We start from the raw sequence: 14,141 nt of genomic DNA on the forward strand, positions 1-14,141 counted from the left end.
GGGAACTAAAGTCAGATCACTGCTGACTAGAGGGAACTAAAGTCAGTCACAACTCAACTATATAACTTACACGTGTTTACAGTTCACTGTTAGCCGCCGAGCTAGCGCGCTGTGCCTGTCTAAAGCGGAGGTGGATGAGAGACTGCAGACAGAGCAGATTGAAACGTTGCTTTCCTCCATGTTTAACAGTTTCATCATGTTCATGCTTGTTGAACAGGTGTAATGATAACGTGTCTTGGCTTTACACTTGCAAAGTTTCATTGAACTTACAGTAACGAGTAGTTGTAGCCGTCTCCACCGCGGCCTCTCTGATCAGCTGTTCACAGACTGACTGACTGCGTGTTGGTGTGAGTGGAGAGCTTTGACAGCAGAGGAGAAGATGCAGCGTTAACCATCACTAAATATAATGATTTTTCTGATTCATCGTGTTTCAGACAGCCTTTTGCGATGTGTTCATGTGCTTCCTAGTTTGGTCCTTATTTGTCTGAATGCTGGATTTGCTTGTCGAGTTTTGTCAGGCAAAGTATGTGTATAGTCGTCAAGACTTAATCAACGTGGGATTACAGCACAGTACCGCCGTTACAAGCCACTTTCAAAGGACGCGCAACGTACTGGCGGACATGTCCCGATCCCCGAGGTCTACGTGGATTGTTATCGGCTCCGAGAAGCAACGTAGGCGGCGTAGATAGAGGAAGCAGGCAGGGCTGCCGGGCGGGGCTGCTGGCTAGGCTAAAGAAGCATCCACACAAACCACCGCTACCAAGCATCTTTCTGTCTAACGCCAGATCCATCGTTCACAAAATGGACGAATTGGAGCTACAGAAGGCAGTCAGGGTCTGCTGCGTGATGTTAATAACGGAGACCTGGCTTCACCCGCTGATACCCGACGCTGCTGTGCTGCGGTACAGTAAGAGCAACGGGGGAGGACTCTGTATTGATGTGCATAATGGCTGGTGTACAAACAGCCAAATCACTGACAGTCACTGTTCCCCTGATTTAGAGGCTCTGTCAGTGATGTGTGGACCCTTCTATCTGCAGAGAGAGCCACCAGTAGGAATTATTACAGCTGTCTATATTCCACCTGTGGATCTGTCTAATAAGCTACCTGACTTACTATTCAGTTCCTTTAATGGTATGTAGCAAGAGTGCACTTTACTTGAGTGGTGTTGTTTACCTTTTGAAACCAATGTTTATTTTGGGATGGGATTTATGCAACAGTCTAAAGCAAGTCTAAATTCTTGTTGAATGTTCATATTTTGCAGAATTGTTTGTCCTTAATGATCTGTTATTTGTGTCCTTATGTTTTATTTGCTTATAGGGCTGGATTCTTTTTAAAAGGGGAAATTAGTTTGGTTGTAATGTTCAGTAACTTGCAAAATTGTCTTTAAAACCAGCATGAAAAAGAAATGGTGAAAAGTTTTTGGATCGAGATCCTGCCTGAAAAAATGGTGACATGACATTTTTGTCATATCAGTTGTCCGTGTTTTCATCTTACAACTTTAACCCTTTCACAGTGTGTTTTCACTTCACTAAATTCACTTCTTATTCAGCGTTGGGTTGTTTGTAGCTCCACCCTCTCTGTCACTACTGCTTGTACAAAAACAAGATGGCGACGGCTAAAATACTGAACTTGAGGCTTCAAAACACAACCAAACCACAAACAAATGGGTGACGTCATGGTGACTACGTCCACTTCTGGTTCCCTCCAGAGCTCAGAGACCCAACTATGGTCTTTATAATATAATGATCATAACTTCATAATCATCATACAGAGACTGTACATACTGATGTGCAGATGGACTGGCTAGAAGATAGAGAGTCTGTAAGCATCCACTCTACTCAAGTGAGCAAGCCACCCTTACCCTGACCTCCCTGTGGTGGAGGAAATGGAGATTACACTCCCACCACAGGAATCAATACCAGTATCATGTTGAAGATGTGGTCATACCAGCTCCCAGTTCAATTTCCCTCATTTTAATCACACCAGTTAACACAGCACACACTCAATCACCCACTCAATCTGAAGCTCGGGGTCAACGCTGGATCGATTGCAGCACCTCCTTCATGTGAACACCCTAAAGCTGCTCCTAGCAACCATCGCCACGGCAAGGAAGCCTTATCGATCACCTCGACAATGAACAAGCCTAGAAATCGCTGAATAAGGTGGACTTCCTCGGGTAGAAATAAACGGATGAAGACATGGATGTTGAGAGAGAGAATTAAGTGTGTGTGTGTCTTTATGAAATAAATCTCACACAGCAGCATTGAAGAATTTTTTTTGGCTTAGAGATGTCCACAAAGCACAGACAGACACAAAGCAGCAGCAGACTGAGGTGCACAGCGAGCTGTTCGCTGTCATTGTACAAAGGAAAACACCCACGCCGATGCGTCGTCAATAGACCAGCCTTGGTTGCACTTTGGATCATCCCACCGAGAATAAAACAACAAAAGCTGACGCGGTTAGAGCAGCAGGGTCAGATGACCAGGTGGAAGAACGATGATACACAAACACAGCCTGCCAACGTCCCCAGCAGCTTTACCAAATAGAAACTCCCTCACAGCAATGATGCTGAAGAGTTTCCCCGTCCTGTCTGAACCTGAAGGGTTGTGATGCAGAAGTAACTTCATGATAAATGGACTTGGGAAAAGTAAGAAACATAAATCATGATAGAGTTCATGCACTTGGAATATCAGCAGATACACATAAGAAAGAAAATCAAAGGAAATGGTGTATTTAACATCTATAACATGCAATTCAACTGCTGCTGTAAAATGTCTGCTCAGTACATGGTCTACACTATTCCCTGTGTACTGTAATGCTTCCTCTTGCATCACTGTTCTAACAATGAATGTTTAGTATACTTCTATACACTTCTCTACTATTGCATCAGTTGGTTTGGTTTGCATGTTTTATCCAGAGAGTTTTTATATAGATGGATGTCTACACTTCCTCCCGCTGTACAAAGGTGAAGCCAAACTATCCTGGATATGGGAGTTGCCATATTCAGATATTGACTTATTTGGAGCCAGAGTCTGCCCAGTAGTGATCGGACGGTGGAGCCATGAGGTTGAGGTCCCGCCCATACACCTGCAGAGCCAATCAAGAGTGGAGCAGAGCCGCAGCTTGGTAGCGTGAGCCACCTAGCTGCTACGTTAGCACCACGGTAGCTGTTTGGCTAGAAAGACACAACAACTAGCCATAATATCTCTATAAATACATTTATGATCATATTGACACATGTACTGTTACACAGACTGGTGACGGTTATGGAAAGTTTAAGTTACATCTCTTCTCGAGCCTCCGGCTGTGACTACTTCACTCAGAGCAGCTGTCAATCACAGCCGTCAATCATGACATCTCACCTCCTTTTTATAGCATCAAATAACTCATTAAAACCAAACTGATCAGAAAAACAAACACTTGAAGATCAGCGTGATAAGAACTACCTAAAATGACAGAAACCATCTTCGGGAAAAAGATTTTATTAAATGTGTACTTTGACTTTTTTGTTTGGCCCATGTCTCATCCACTAACATGGAGGGGGAGGGATTTATGAATGAGGATTATTTTCTCGACTAATCGATTAGTTGTTTGGTCTATAAAATGGCAGAAAATGGTGAAAAATGTTGATCAGTGTTTCCCAAAGCCCAAGCTGACGTCCTCAACTTTCTTAAAGATACTCAGTTTACTGTCAGAGAGGAGGAAAGAAACCAGAGAATTTAGACTCAAACCGATGAATCCATTATCAAGATAGTTGGGGATTAATTTAATAGTTGTCATAATATTATAATCATAACATTATCAAGGTTTCTGATTGTGTCCGTCGGTGCAGGTTTGTCTTTGACTGAGACGGCAAGAGACAATAAAATGTATCTGCCACATTATCAGTGTTTGATTCCTCCTGTCATTTCAGCGTATAGATCATCACTAAAGGGTTGATAGTTGTTTTACTTTCTGACTAAACACTATAGGTTGAGATGAAGACGCAAAAAGCATGGTAAGTAAGATATTCATTCGCAACATTAAAGTCACTATGTGTACAGTTTCATAACATCTTTCAAGTTATTCTGATGGCACACAGTAAAGCTAATGAAAACTGCTGCGTTGTTCTGAGCCCATTCATCTCAGTAGAGTAGGAGATTTTCAAACTGGCTTTCACTGTGAGCATTATTCTATAACTATACCCTCTTTCAATGGGAACAGAGTGAAATATACTGTATGAAAGACTCATGACAGACATTCAATGTGTCAGATGGTTATTCAAACTATGAATAGGCCCGGAGTGGATCTGTAAGTGGCCACATCACTCAGTCTGAGTGCACCCTGAAGAGGCTGCTGTGTGTCTTCAGAGCTAATTCAAACCATTAGCCACAACCAGACGCGCTGACCATGTGTCCAAGGGAAAATCAGAAAAGGAAGGCAGAGATTTGTTTGAATAACACAATCACATCCCACTTCCTTTCACCTGGAACAGTTTAGAAATGGACCAGATCTGGTTCGGAGAGGAGGCCAGGGCTGGAGGCTCAGTAACAGAACAGTGGGGGGGGGTACATCTGGAAAACGTATCCGCATATGTGCCTTGTACCCAGGGACAGAGCACGGATGACTCCTGAAATACAGATTGCTGTGAAACACACCGCTTACCTCTGGAATCCTAATCATCCTCCCAGCTCAGAATAAATACACCAGCAGCTTTAAATCTCTATCTCACTCTGCAAGGTGCCGGACGGCCAAAACACACACAGCATGAAGATGAAGCTGGCAGACATCCATTTCTCAAATTATACAGTGGACATTTATGTATTTACTCCCTGAAATTAAGAGCCTAAACCTCAACTGCAAGCATAAAGTCACCAAAAGCTACCCTGATATCCATCAACCGTCACAATCAGCCCACATTCAAAATCAGGGCGCTGCACAAACACAATAGGTTTCCTTTACACAAACGTTGCATCAGAAAGAGTAAAAAAAAGAAAAGAAACAGACAGAATTGAAGCACAAAGAGAAGAAGCCAAAGTGATCCAGCTAGTTTGATACTAGAGAGTATTCCTCATTGGCAACCCTGTCCCAACTGATTATTAAGACCGAAGGAAAGATATCACCTGATGTCCATTAGTCACTATTTGAAAGCAAAGCAGAGTTACTCCTCTTAAATATGACTTTAAGAGGTGGAGCCGGAGTTGCAGGATACAGGAAGTTGGCTCCGGTCTCTCCGGCTCACTTGAGCGGAGTGGAGGAGTTGTAGCCTCGTAGCATTTATCCACCGACAAATAAACTGTTCACACACTGTCTGTTACACCTACTGTACGTTCACAGCTAGAACACCAACGACAAACCCACAAGGTCTGTTGGACACTCGCCCAAGATGACATCCTCAAATGTCTTGTTTTGTCCACAACTCAGAGATGTTCAGTGTACTGTCATAGAGGAGGAAAGAAACCAGGAAATATTCACATTTAAGAAGCTGGAATCAGAAAATGTATACTTGTTTTATTAAACAATTACTCAAACCGATTAATCAATCAATTATCAAAATAGTTGGCGATTCATTTAATAGTTGACAACTTATGGATTAATTGTTGCAGCTCTACTCATGTCTAATGTCTCATGTCTGTACACTAAATAGAAAGCTAGGACCAGCAGGCCATCAGCTTAACCTAGCATAAACCACTAGCATACTGTAGCTCCACCTACTGTACCAGCACCTCTACATGTTATATCATTATCTGATTTGTTTCATCTGTACACAAACAGATATAGAAAACAAGTTGTGATTATGGAGAGTATTGCTATGCTAATCACCTGCTAGCTGTAGCTTTATATTGACCGTACAGGCATGAGAGTGTTATCCATCTTCTCATCTAGTTTTGGCAAGTAAGTGAATAAACAGATTTTCCAAAATTAATTTGGAAAACTGATAGTTTCAGAACCAGTGTCAACAATGGGATTTATGCCTGTGAGTATTTGTACTAATGAGCTGATTAAAAGTGTATTATCACTAGTGATCCCTATGGAAGGTTGTGGACAGGGCAGAAAATAAAATCTGTAAATGAAGGCAAACTACAAATTCCTGTGTGTGAATCTAAAAGTAGCTTTAAATCAACATAAATACAGTATGCCCTTTGTTGCGTCCCCGTTTAAACGGTTATGCTTATTGAGCATTCAGCCTTCTTTGCCCTCCTTCCTCGATGATTCGCTTATGTAAGGAATCAGTGCAAGCTTGTCTGAGCACTGTCTCTTATGAATACAACTCTGTACTGTACAGCAGCACACACACACAAAACCTATTATCTAATCACTGTTCGCCCAGGCTGCAGTCTAGACTTGAAAGGACACAGTTGCTCTTCACAGAACCGGACCCAGTAAATTTGTTAAAGGTACAATGAGTAGGATTCTCCTAAAAAACAACAAATAGACTCATACAGAAATCATCACTAATGACCCACTAGAAGTGTGTGGCTGTGTCTGGATCTCTCTTTTCTTTTCATTTTGCTGTGTTCGGGACGTTTCTGGACGTCAACCTCAATGAAAACGTAGCAACCAGGTGCCAGATTGTAAGCAGGCATTGAAGAGAAAGCCACAAAAATGGTGGATACAGCGTCGAAAAAACACAGCGAGGAGGTGAAATGTCAAGAGGACAAAAGTTGTTCCACAATTCGTGAATTTGTTTTTAGCCATCAAGCAAGGACTGTTACAACTGGGGATGCACAATATATATATATTTATATATATATATATACTATATCTCGGGCCCCATACATTATTGGCCTATAATAGGAAATTTGTATTATTGTATATTATTCAGAGAAGAAGAAGAAATAGAAGAAAAAGAACAACAACAACAACGTCCTACGATGGTGGTTCACTTCTTACCGGGGTAGAGCGCCATGGTAACTAATGCTGAACACGTAACCTGCTCTGGAACAGGTTAGAGATCAACTTGTATAAAAGCACAGCCTACTGACCAATCAGAGCTCAGTGCGCGGATCGTATGATATTACACACATCACGTCATAATCAGGCTGAAATCAACACAGTTTAAACTGACAGATGCAGGAAGAACAGCTGGATTTATGCTGTGGGTGTTTACCGCTTTCAATTATGTTTTTATATTTATTTTTTTACTTGATCTCAAGTCCGTTTCACACCGCCAGAGACGGAGACGCAGCTTAAAGAAGGTTGAAATACTTATACACGCCACTTCATTGCTAAATATAATGAAGTATAATCTATTCATCCATTATATTCTGAAAGCTATTTATATATCACTGCCCCATCTAGACGACTATATCTAACTTTTAAGTGTTCCATTAAATTAACACTGTAAATCTGTTAATTTACTCATTCACACATCGATAATTATTCTTTTGCCAGCTGTCCTTCCTGCATTTAACAGCTTCAACTGTGTTACTAGAAGTGATTCTGTGATTAACTTCTTTGTATGTGTCTAATATTATAGTTTGCTCCTTGTTTGTAAAATGTGCCTCTCTGCTGGCAGTAGACTTGTCCATGTCTGTGATTGGTCACATGCTGCAAACACCGCCCTTTCATGTGAGCGCGCTCATAGTCAGATAGAGAAACCTTGGGTTGATTTACCGTAGGACCGTTTGGCGGTATCGTGGTTGTTAGGGTTAGTTGAGCCAGATAAGGAGGAGATACCCTGGGTATGTTGAACTGGTTTCGTAGTAGGAATACAGGAGCTGGGGAGGATTCAATGCCTTGCTCAAGGGCACTTCTGAAGGGCAGCCACTTGGCATGAAAGGGGTTTGACTTTGAACCCTCACCCTGCAGAAGGACTTATTACACCAACCTGCTGCCCTGCAAGTATTTAACTAAAGTTGATGCTCTACTTAAACCACAAAGCAAGAGAGCTTGCCTCAATATATGCTGGGAAAAAAAAGTTTAGAAACTTGTGTTTGGTGGATTATTTCTCTGTTGTTACAATGCTAATGGTCATTGTATTTGACATCGTTGGAAAGCCTGTTTATTTACCTTCACAATGATGTCCAACTTGTAAGGATCATGCATTTGTGGGATGAGCAGCATAGCTGATTATGTGGGTAGCGCCCAAGAAAAATGTTCCAAAATGCTCTGCCAATGGTAAACAGTGTATTCTCATAAGGCTACCAGGAAGCCTGCAATGACTGCCCTTCACCGTCAGGCCCGTTTGCGCTGGTGTCAACAACACAGACAATGGAACCTGAACATGTGGGGGAATGTCATGTTCAGTGATGAGTCCAGGTTCTGTCTGCCAAAGTTGGACGGCAGGGTCAAAGTATGGAGACGACGTGGAGGATGCTATGCTGATTGTTGCACCGATGGAGAAACAGCTTTTGGTGGGGGCAGTGTCATGGTGTGGGGGGGCGGCATCTCCCTCACTGGCAAAACAAGGCTTGTCATCATTGAAGGCCATCTCAATGCAGTGAGATATCGGGATGAGATTCTGCAGCCAGTGGCGATCCCATATCTCCACAATCTGGGACCTAACTTCATCCTCCAAGATGACAACGCTCTCCCCCACAGAGCCAGGGTTATCACAGACTACCTCCAAAATGTAGGAGTAGAGAGAATGGAACGGCCTGCCAAGAGTCCAGACCTCAACCTAATTCAACACTTGTGGGATCAGCTTGGGCGTGCTGTACGTGTTAGAGTGACCAACACAACTATGCTGGCTGACCTGCAACGAATCCTGGTTGAGGAATGGAATGCCATCCCACAGCAACGTGTGACCAGGTTGGTGACCAGCATGAGGAGGAGGTGCCAGGCTGTTGTGGCTGCGTATGGATCTTCCACCTCTACTGAGGCTCCTGACGGTGTATTAAATGAATAAAGTGTAAAATTGCCAATATGTCTTGTTTGTTCCTTGTTACTGATAGAGAGTTCAATCATCCAATCCACCAAACAACTCAAAACAAGCATCAATACCAACAGGAGAATACACTGTTTAGCATTGGCAGAGCATTTTGGCAAATTTTTCTTGTGCGCTACCCACATAATCAGCTGTGCTGCTCATCCCACAAATGCATGATCCTTACAAGTTGGACATCATTGTGAAGGTAAATAAACAGGCTTTCCAATGATGTAAAATACAATGCCAATCAGCATTGTAAAAACAGAGAAATAATCGACCAAACACAAGTTTCCGAACTTTTTTCCCCAGTTTATTATGTCAAAAAATCCGGAAATATTAACACAGTTCTGAAAACAGTTTTTCTGGATCGGATAGTTTTTTAGGAAAATCAGCAGTGCTGGACAACAACCTACATAACGGATACTGTACAGCGAGCCGGTCATTGTTGGGAAATAAACCCAGACAGGATGATGCGGCACCCAGATACGAAGCAGAGGCGTCTCTCATCGCCCTGAAGGGGTTTATTTCACAACAATGACCTGCTAGCTGTACATTATCCCGCTTATTACACGACTACGTACTGAAGAAATCAACAAATTTGACACAAAAACGGTCCTCCAGAGTCCGACATTAGAACGGCATCCATAGCAACGGTCTGCTATACATAGCAACGGTCTGCTATACATAGCAACGGTCTGTTATACATAGCAACGGTCTGTTATACATAGCAACGGTCTGTTATACATAGCAACAGTCTTTTATACATAGCAACAGTCTGTTATACATAGAAACGGTCTGTTACACATAGCAATGGTCTGTTATACATAGCAACAGTCTGTTATACATAGAAACGGTGTGCTCTACATAGCAACGGTCTGTTATACATAGCAACGGTCTGTTATACATAGAAACGGTGTGCTATACATAGCAACGGTCTGTTATACATAGCAATGGTCTGCTATACATAGCAACGGTCTGTTATACATAGCAACGGTCTGCTATAAATAGCAACGGTCTGTTATACATAGCAACGGTCTGCTATACATAGCAACGGTCTGTTATACAGAAATAACAGACCGCAGATCGCAGTGATTGACCAATCAGAATTGAATATTCAACATAGCCGTGTAATAAATTGTGTTAACTTTCATTTTAGTGATGCCCTACTGAACATCTGACTCTGACGGGGGCTCAGATCAGTGGAGGAGGTTTATAAATATGAAATTATGACATGACAGTAGAAGGATTTTGCCGTCCTGCTTTGATGGCTGAATTTGAGCTGAAACTATCAATCATAATCAGTAATCTGCTGATTATTTCGTCAGAAAATATTGGACCCAATATCCCATGATCCAAGGCAGCATCTTAAAATGCTTATTTGATCCGATCAGTGGTCTGAACCCCAAAGATATTACATATTTATTGCGATTAAATAGAGAAAAGCAGCAAATGCTCACATATGAGAAAATGACATCAGGCATTTTGTTTGATAAATGAATTAAACAGTTATATTGATTACCAATAAGGTTGCCAATTAATTTTCTTACGATGGACTAATCAAGTCTGAATGATCAAATCTGACAAATAGGCTCTGCTGTAAACTTTCATTCCTATAATGATTATGATCACTGCTGCTTTACTAACACACACCCGAATTAAACAACATGATTTCTTGCAATATTGGATTCATTATCAGGACACAGAAAATCAAACACACAAGTGCTTGATTTCTCACAGTTTTCCCCAACATTTGCAGCGTCTGTACCAGTATCATTTGCCCCTTGTTCCAGTATTATAAGTATAATTAATAAAATAATAAAGTAAATTTCAGCAGGCCTTTTACAAGCTGAAGGCAGGAAATCCACTAGCAGAGGTAAGCAGCAGCAACAGGAGCAACATCACCAGCAGCAGCAGAGAAATGAGCCACAAGAGAGAGATGGGCAAGTACAAAAATCCAGAGGGCCTACTATCCCATATCCATGATCAAAAATAATACATTTAACATATATTTCAGATAATATATGTTGTCCATTTTAATGCATTCTGAATGTCCAAAAATATACATACCTATAGGAATTTCTAGCATAGAATAGGGTGCAGGTACAACCACATTTAAGGCTATTTATTCTGTAGAGCTCTACACCAAATCCCATGTGAAAAACATGCTATTTTAGCAGTACTATACTGACAGACAGACAGAATGGGTCCCTGGCACACACTAATCCTCTCTACACCTCCCGTATAAGCCCCACTGCTCTCCTTCTAGTCGACATCCATCCACAAGCTCGCTCTCTGTCAAATCCTGTGACACATTCAACCAACTGGTGACATTTTGTTCCAGGAGGAGCGGAGACACACCTGAGCAGCGTCGGTACAAGCGACGATAAAATGGAGAGAAGATGGGAGGAAGACTCGGCTGGAAGCCTGCAGAGAAATGGGCTCTGATTAGCAGGCATGCAGCTCAACCCGCTGCCTCCATGTAGATGCGGCTGGATTGTGTTTTCTGCGTGTGTGCGCGATGCAATAACAATAACAAACGCGCCCTCCCTCCCGTACGTGCTCCCACAGGAGGCATGAGTCCACAGCACTGCATGCTGTCACATGCTACAGCCCATTAGAAAGGCACGTTTACCTGCTGCGGTCTCTCCTTCTTCTTCTCCTTCTTCTCTCGCTTATTCAAATGGTTGCTTCTCTCCGGCTTTGCAGTTCATTCCAGCTCGCCCATGTTCACAGCTCAAAGGATGGATGGATGGATGGAGAGGAAGAGGAAGAGGAGGAGGAGGAGGAGGAGGAAGAGGAGGAGGAGGAGGAAGAGGAGCGGAAGCCTTTGAAGTGAGGAAATCTGGGTCCCTGCTCGCGACCCAGCTGCGTGGACTGGATTTATGTGGTTTCCAAGGCAGCGTCCGTCGACCTGACGACCATCAAGCTGCAGCCTGTCATAAAGAAAAAACACTTCCTGTTTACATTTCAAAATAAAAGTCTCAATTAAACGTACCAAACAGAAGGGGAGATATACAAGAATAACATGAGACATTTTAAACTATTTTTGAACACGATGTTTCCAAACAGTTTTGTAATTTTTAATTAGCTTGTGTAGTCATGTTTACCTGAATTTAAAAGCCTAACTAGCTGCAAATTATCTCCATTATATCTTTTGCATGTTTATCTGTATCATCGCTGCCAAAACACATACCTTTTATTTTATATAAATTAATTCAATAAACAACATAGATATTACTAAGGTGTTTCTCCTCAACCATGGCCACCTCTGACTACTTTTTGTGCACTAAAATATAACATGTAGAAAGCTTTTTATTTAAAGGACACATGTCCCTTTTCAACAGGAGGTACAACTAAAAATATTCCTTAAATCTGTTGATGAAAGTTTTACTAATTACATACTTGCATTAATGTTGAAGGTGTGCAGCTCAGTTAAGCCTAACCTATATTTGCATATTCTATTTTAGTTATATAACAAATATACAGAAAGTTAGCAGTTTATTAGGTTCAACTAGGTAAAGCTAGTATTGAAGTAGGACTGTTGTATTAAACTGCATTAGCTTTAGCCAGGTGTACCTAATTAACTAGCAACTTAATGTATATCAAATCTGTACGTTTTTTTCAAAACTACAGTGACTTAGGTCGCAAGTACACGGTCACAAGTATTTGAACCGTGTATCTCACTTCATTTCTCACTTTTCGCTTGTAAATGTTTGTATTTTTGTTGAAGTATTGTGGTTGAAGTATTGTGGATGAAGTAATGTGGATGAAGTATTGTGGATGAAGTATTGTGGATGAAGTATTGTGGTTGAAGTATTGTGGATGAAGTATTGTGGATGAAGTATTGTGGATGAAGTGAGGCTGAACCGATTTGTTTGTAACGTTAATGAGCACCAACATAGTGCTACTGCTACACATAATACTAACAGCACCTCTCCTAATTATCACATCACAGTCATTGTGCACATTAATACAGAGGTACAATTGTTCAATAGTACAATCATAATTTAGCGCTACTTTATATTGAACGTTCAATGCCTTCTCTGCTAGTATTTCTTGTAGTACCTCTCGCTAGCTTGACGCAGCTCAAACGAACCAGGGGATGCAGCAAATAGGTGTCACGGCGCATGCGTATTCGAAGTATTGCGACTGTTACCGGTGATAGCCGAAGCCACCGCCCACTCCATCGAGCATCATGGGTGAGCGGACAGAGCCGCTGAGGGCCTGTGGGGATATAAATATGACACTTACATATACACACATGTGGATTTTTTATTGTTTATTTATTTATTTTGCACAAAATGAAGACTACACAAACATAACAACAAAACAAACATGCAGGAAGAGGCAAAAACCCCACTGGGCTTATTTGAAGCCTCCACTTAAACAGTGTTAAAATGTCACACTGTTATAGAGAACACAAGATTAATACAGAAATAATATGACTACATTATAGTTATTGCAGATTCAAAAAAAAAAGATATGATAATGTGCTAAATAGAAATGGATAATACAATTTAAAAAATGCTTTCTCCAATATACAGGTTATATTCTTGAACATGGGATCTTACGGGTGCATTTTAAGACATTCTAAGATGTGTATGGAAATCTATTTTAATAAATAAAGTCTATAATAATAAATAAAGTATAAAAAAATTAAAAATAATAATAATATTGTACTTGAAAAGATTGCAAATATTCTCACTTTTGTGAACTATTGCAGCTGCACAATCTGTTATGTTACCAACAGACATCTCTAATTAGAACAATAGTCTATTGCAGAATGTGGTTTACAGTAAACATAGTGGTTGTTGACTTGGATCTAGGCCCATCTTTCACACCTATTTACCCAACTATAACCGGTTAGATGACCCTACTGCATATCAACAACTTCTAGGTCTAACAACATCTCGGGAAAAACTATAACTACACCTATTTTCCCTTTTAACAAGACCAGTGTCCAGTGCTGTGCAGACAACACAGGTTACCTCATAGAGTCCTGTTTCCCAGCTCCACCACTCAGCGGCGCTGTTGCTTTGTGTTTGAATCTCCTCCTGCAGCTCCTCGGTCTCTGTCCATGGTGCTGATTTAAGCAACACTGCTGCAAACAATCACTTGGAAAGAAACACCCTAAGTTTGCATAAAGAAATAACAGACACACTACTGCAAGAAATGGTCACATTGTGTTTCCTGTTATGTGGAGTACTTTATGGGACTTCCTGGGATGCTTTGTGGTGGTATACTGTTGCCGTGCGTTTCAATACCCACACTACCATAATATTCAGTATG

General features: G+C 41.3%; 1 protein-coding gene across 5 annotated transcripts in view; it reads right to left on the reverse strand.

Annotated features, from left to right (window-relative positions):
• The window catches only part of LOC141760236 (actin-binding protein WASF3), a 140,657-nt gene extending 128,938 nt beyond the window's left edge, over window positions 1-11,719 (reverse strand). For 3 of the 5 annotated variants that reach the window (XM_074622876.1, XM_074622875.1, XM_074622874.1), the window contains exon 1: window positions 11,485-11,643. The gene's annotated coding sequence lies outside the window, so the exon portion shown is untranslated. Of the gene's footprint in view, window positions 1-11,210; window positions 11,277-11,484 lie in introns of all 5 variants that reach the window. The other 2 variants (XM_074622873.1, XM_074622872.1) reach the window with 2 other exon arrangements.
• Between the last annotated feature and the right edge of the window lie 2,422 nt (window positions 11,720-14,141).

The sequence above is a fragment of the Sebastes fasciatus genome, chromosome 22 (genome assembly GCF_043250625.1).
Source record: "Sebastes fasciatus isolate fSebFas1 chromosome 22, fSebFas1.pri, whole genome shotgun sequence".
NCBI classification, from domain to species: domain Eukaryota; kingdom Metazoa; phylum Chordata; class Actinopteri; order Perciformes; family Sebastidae; genus Sebastes; species Sebastes fasciatus.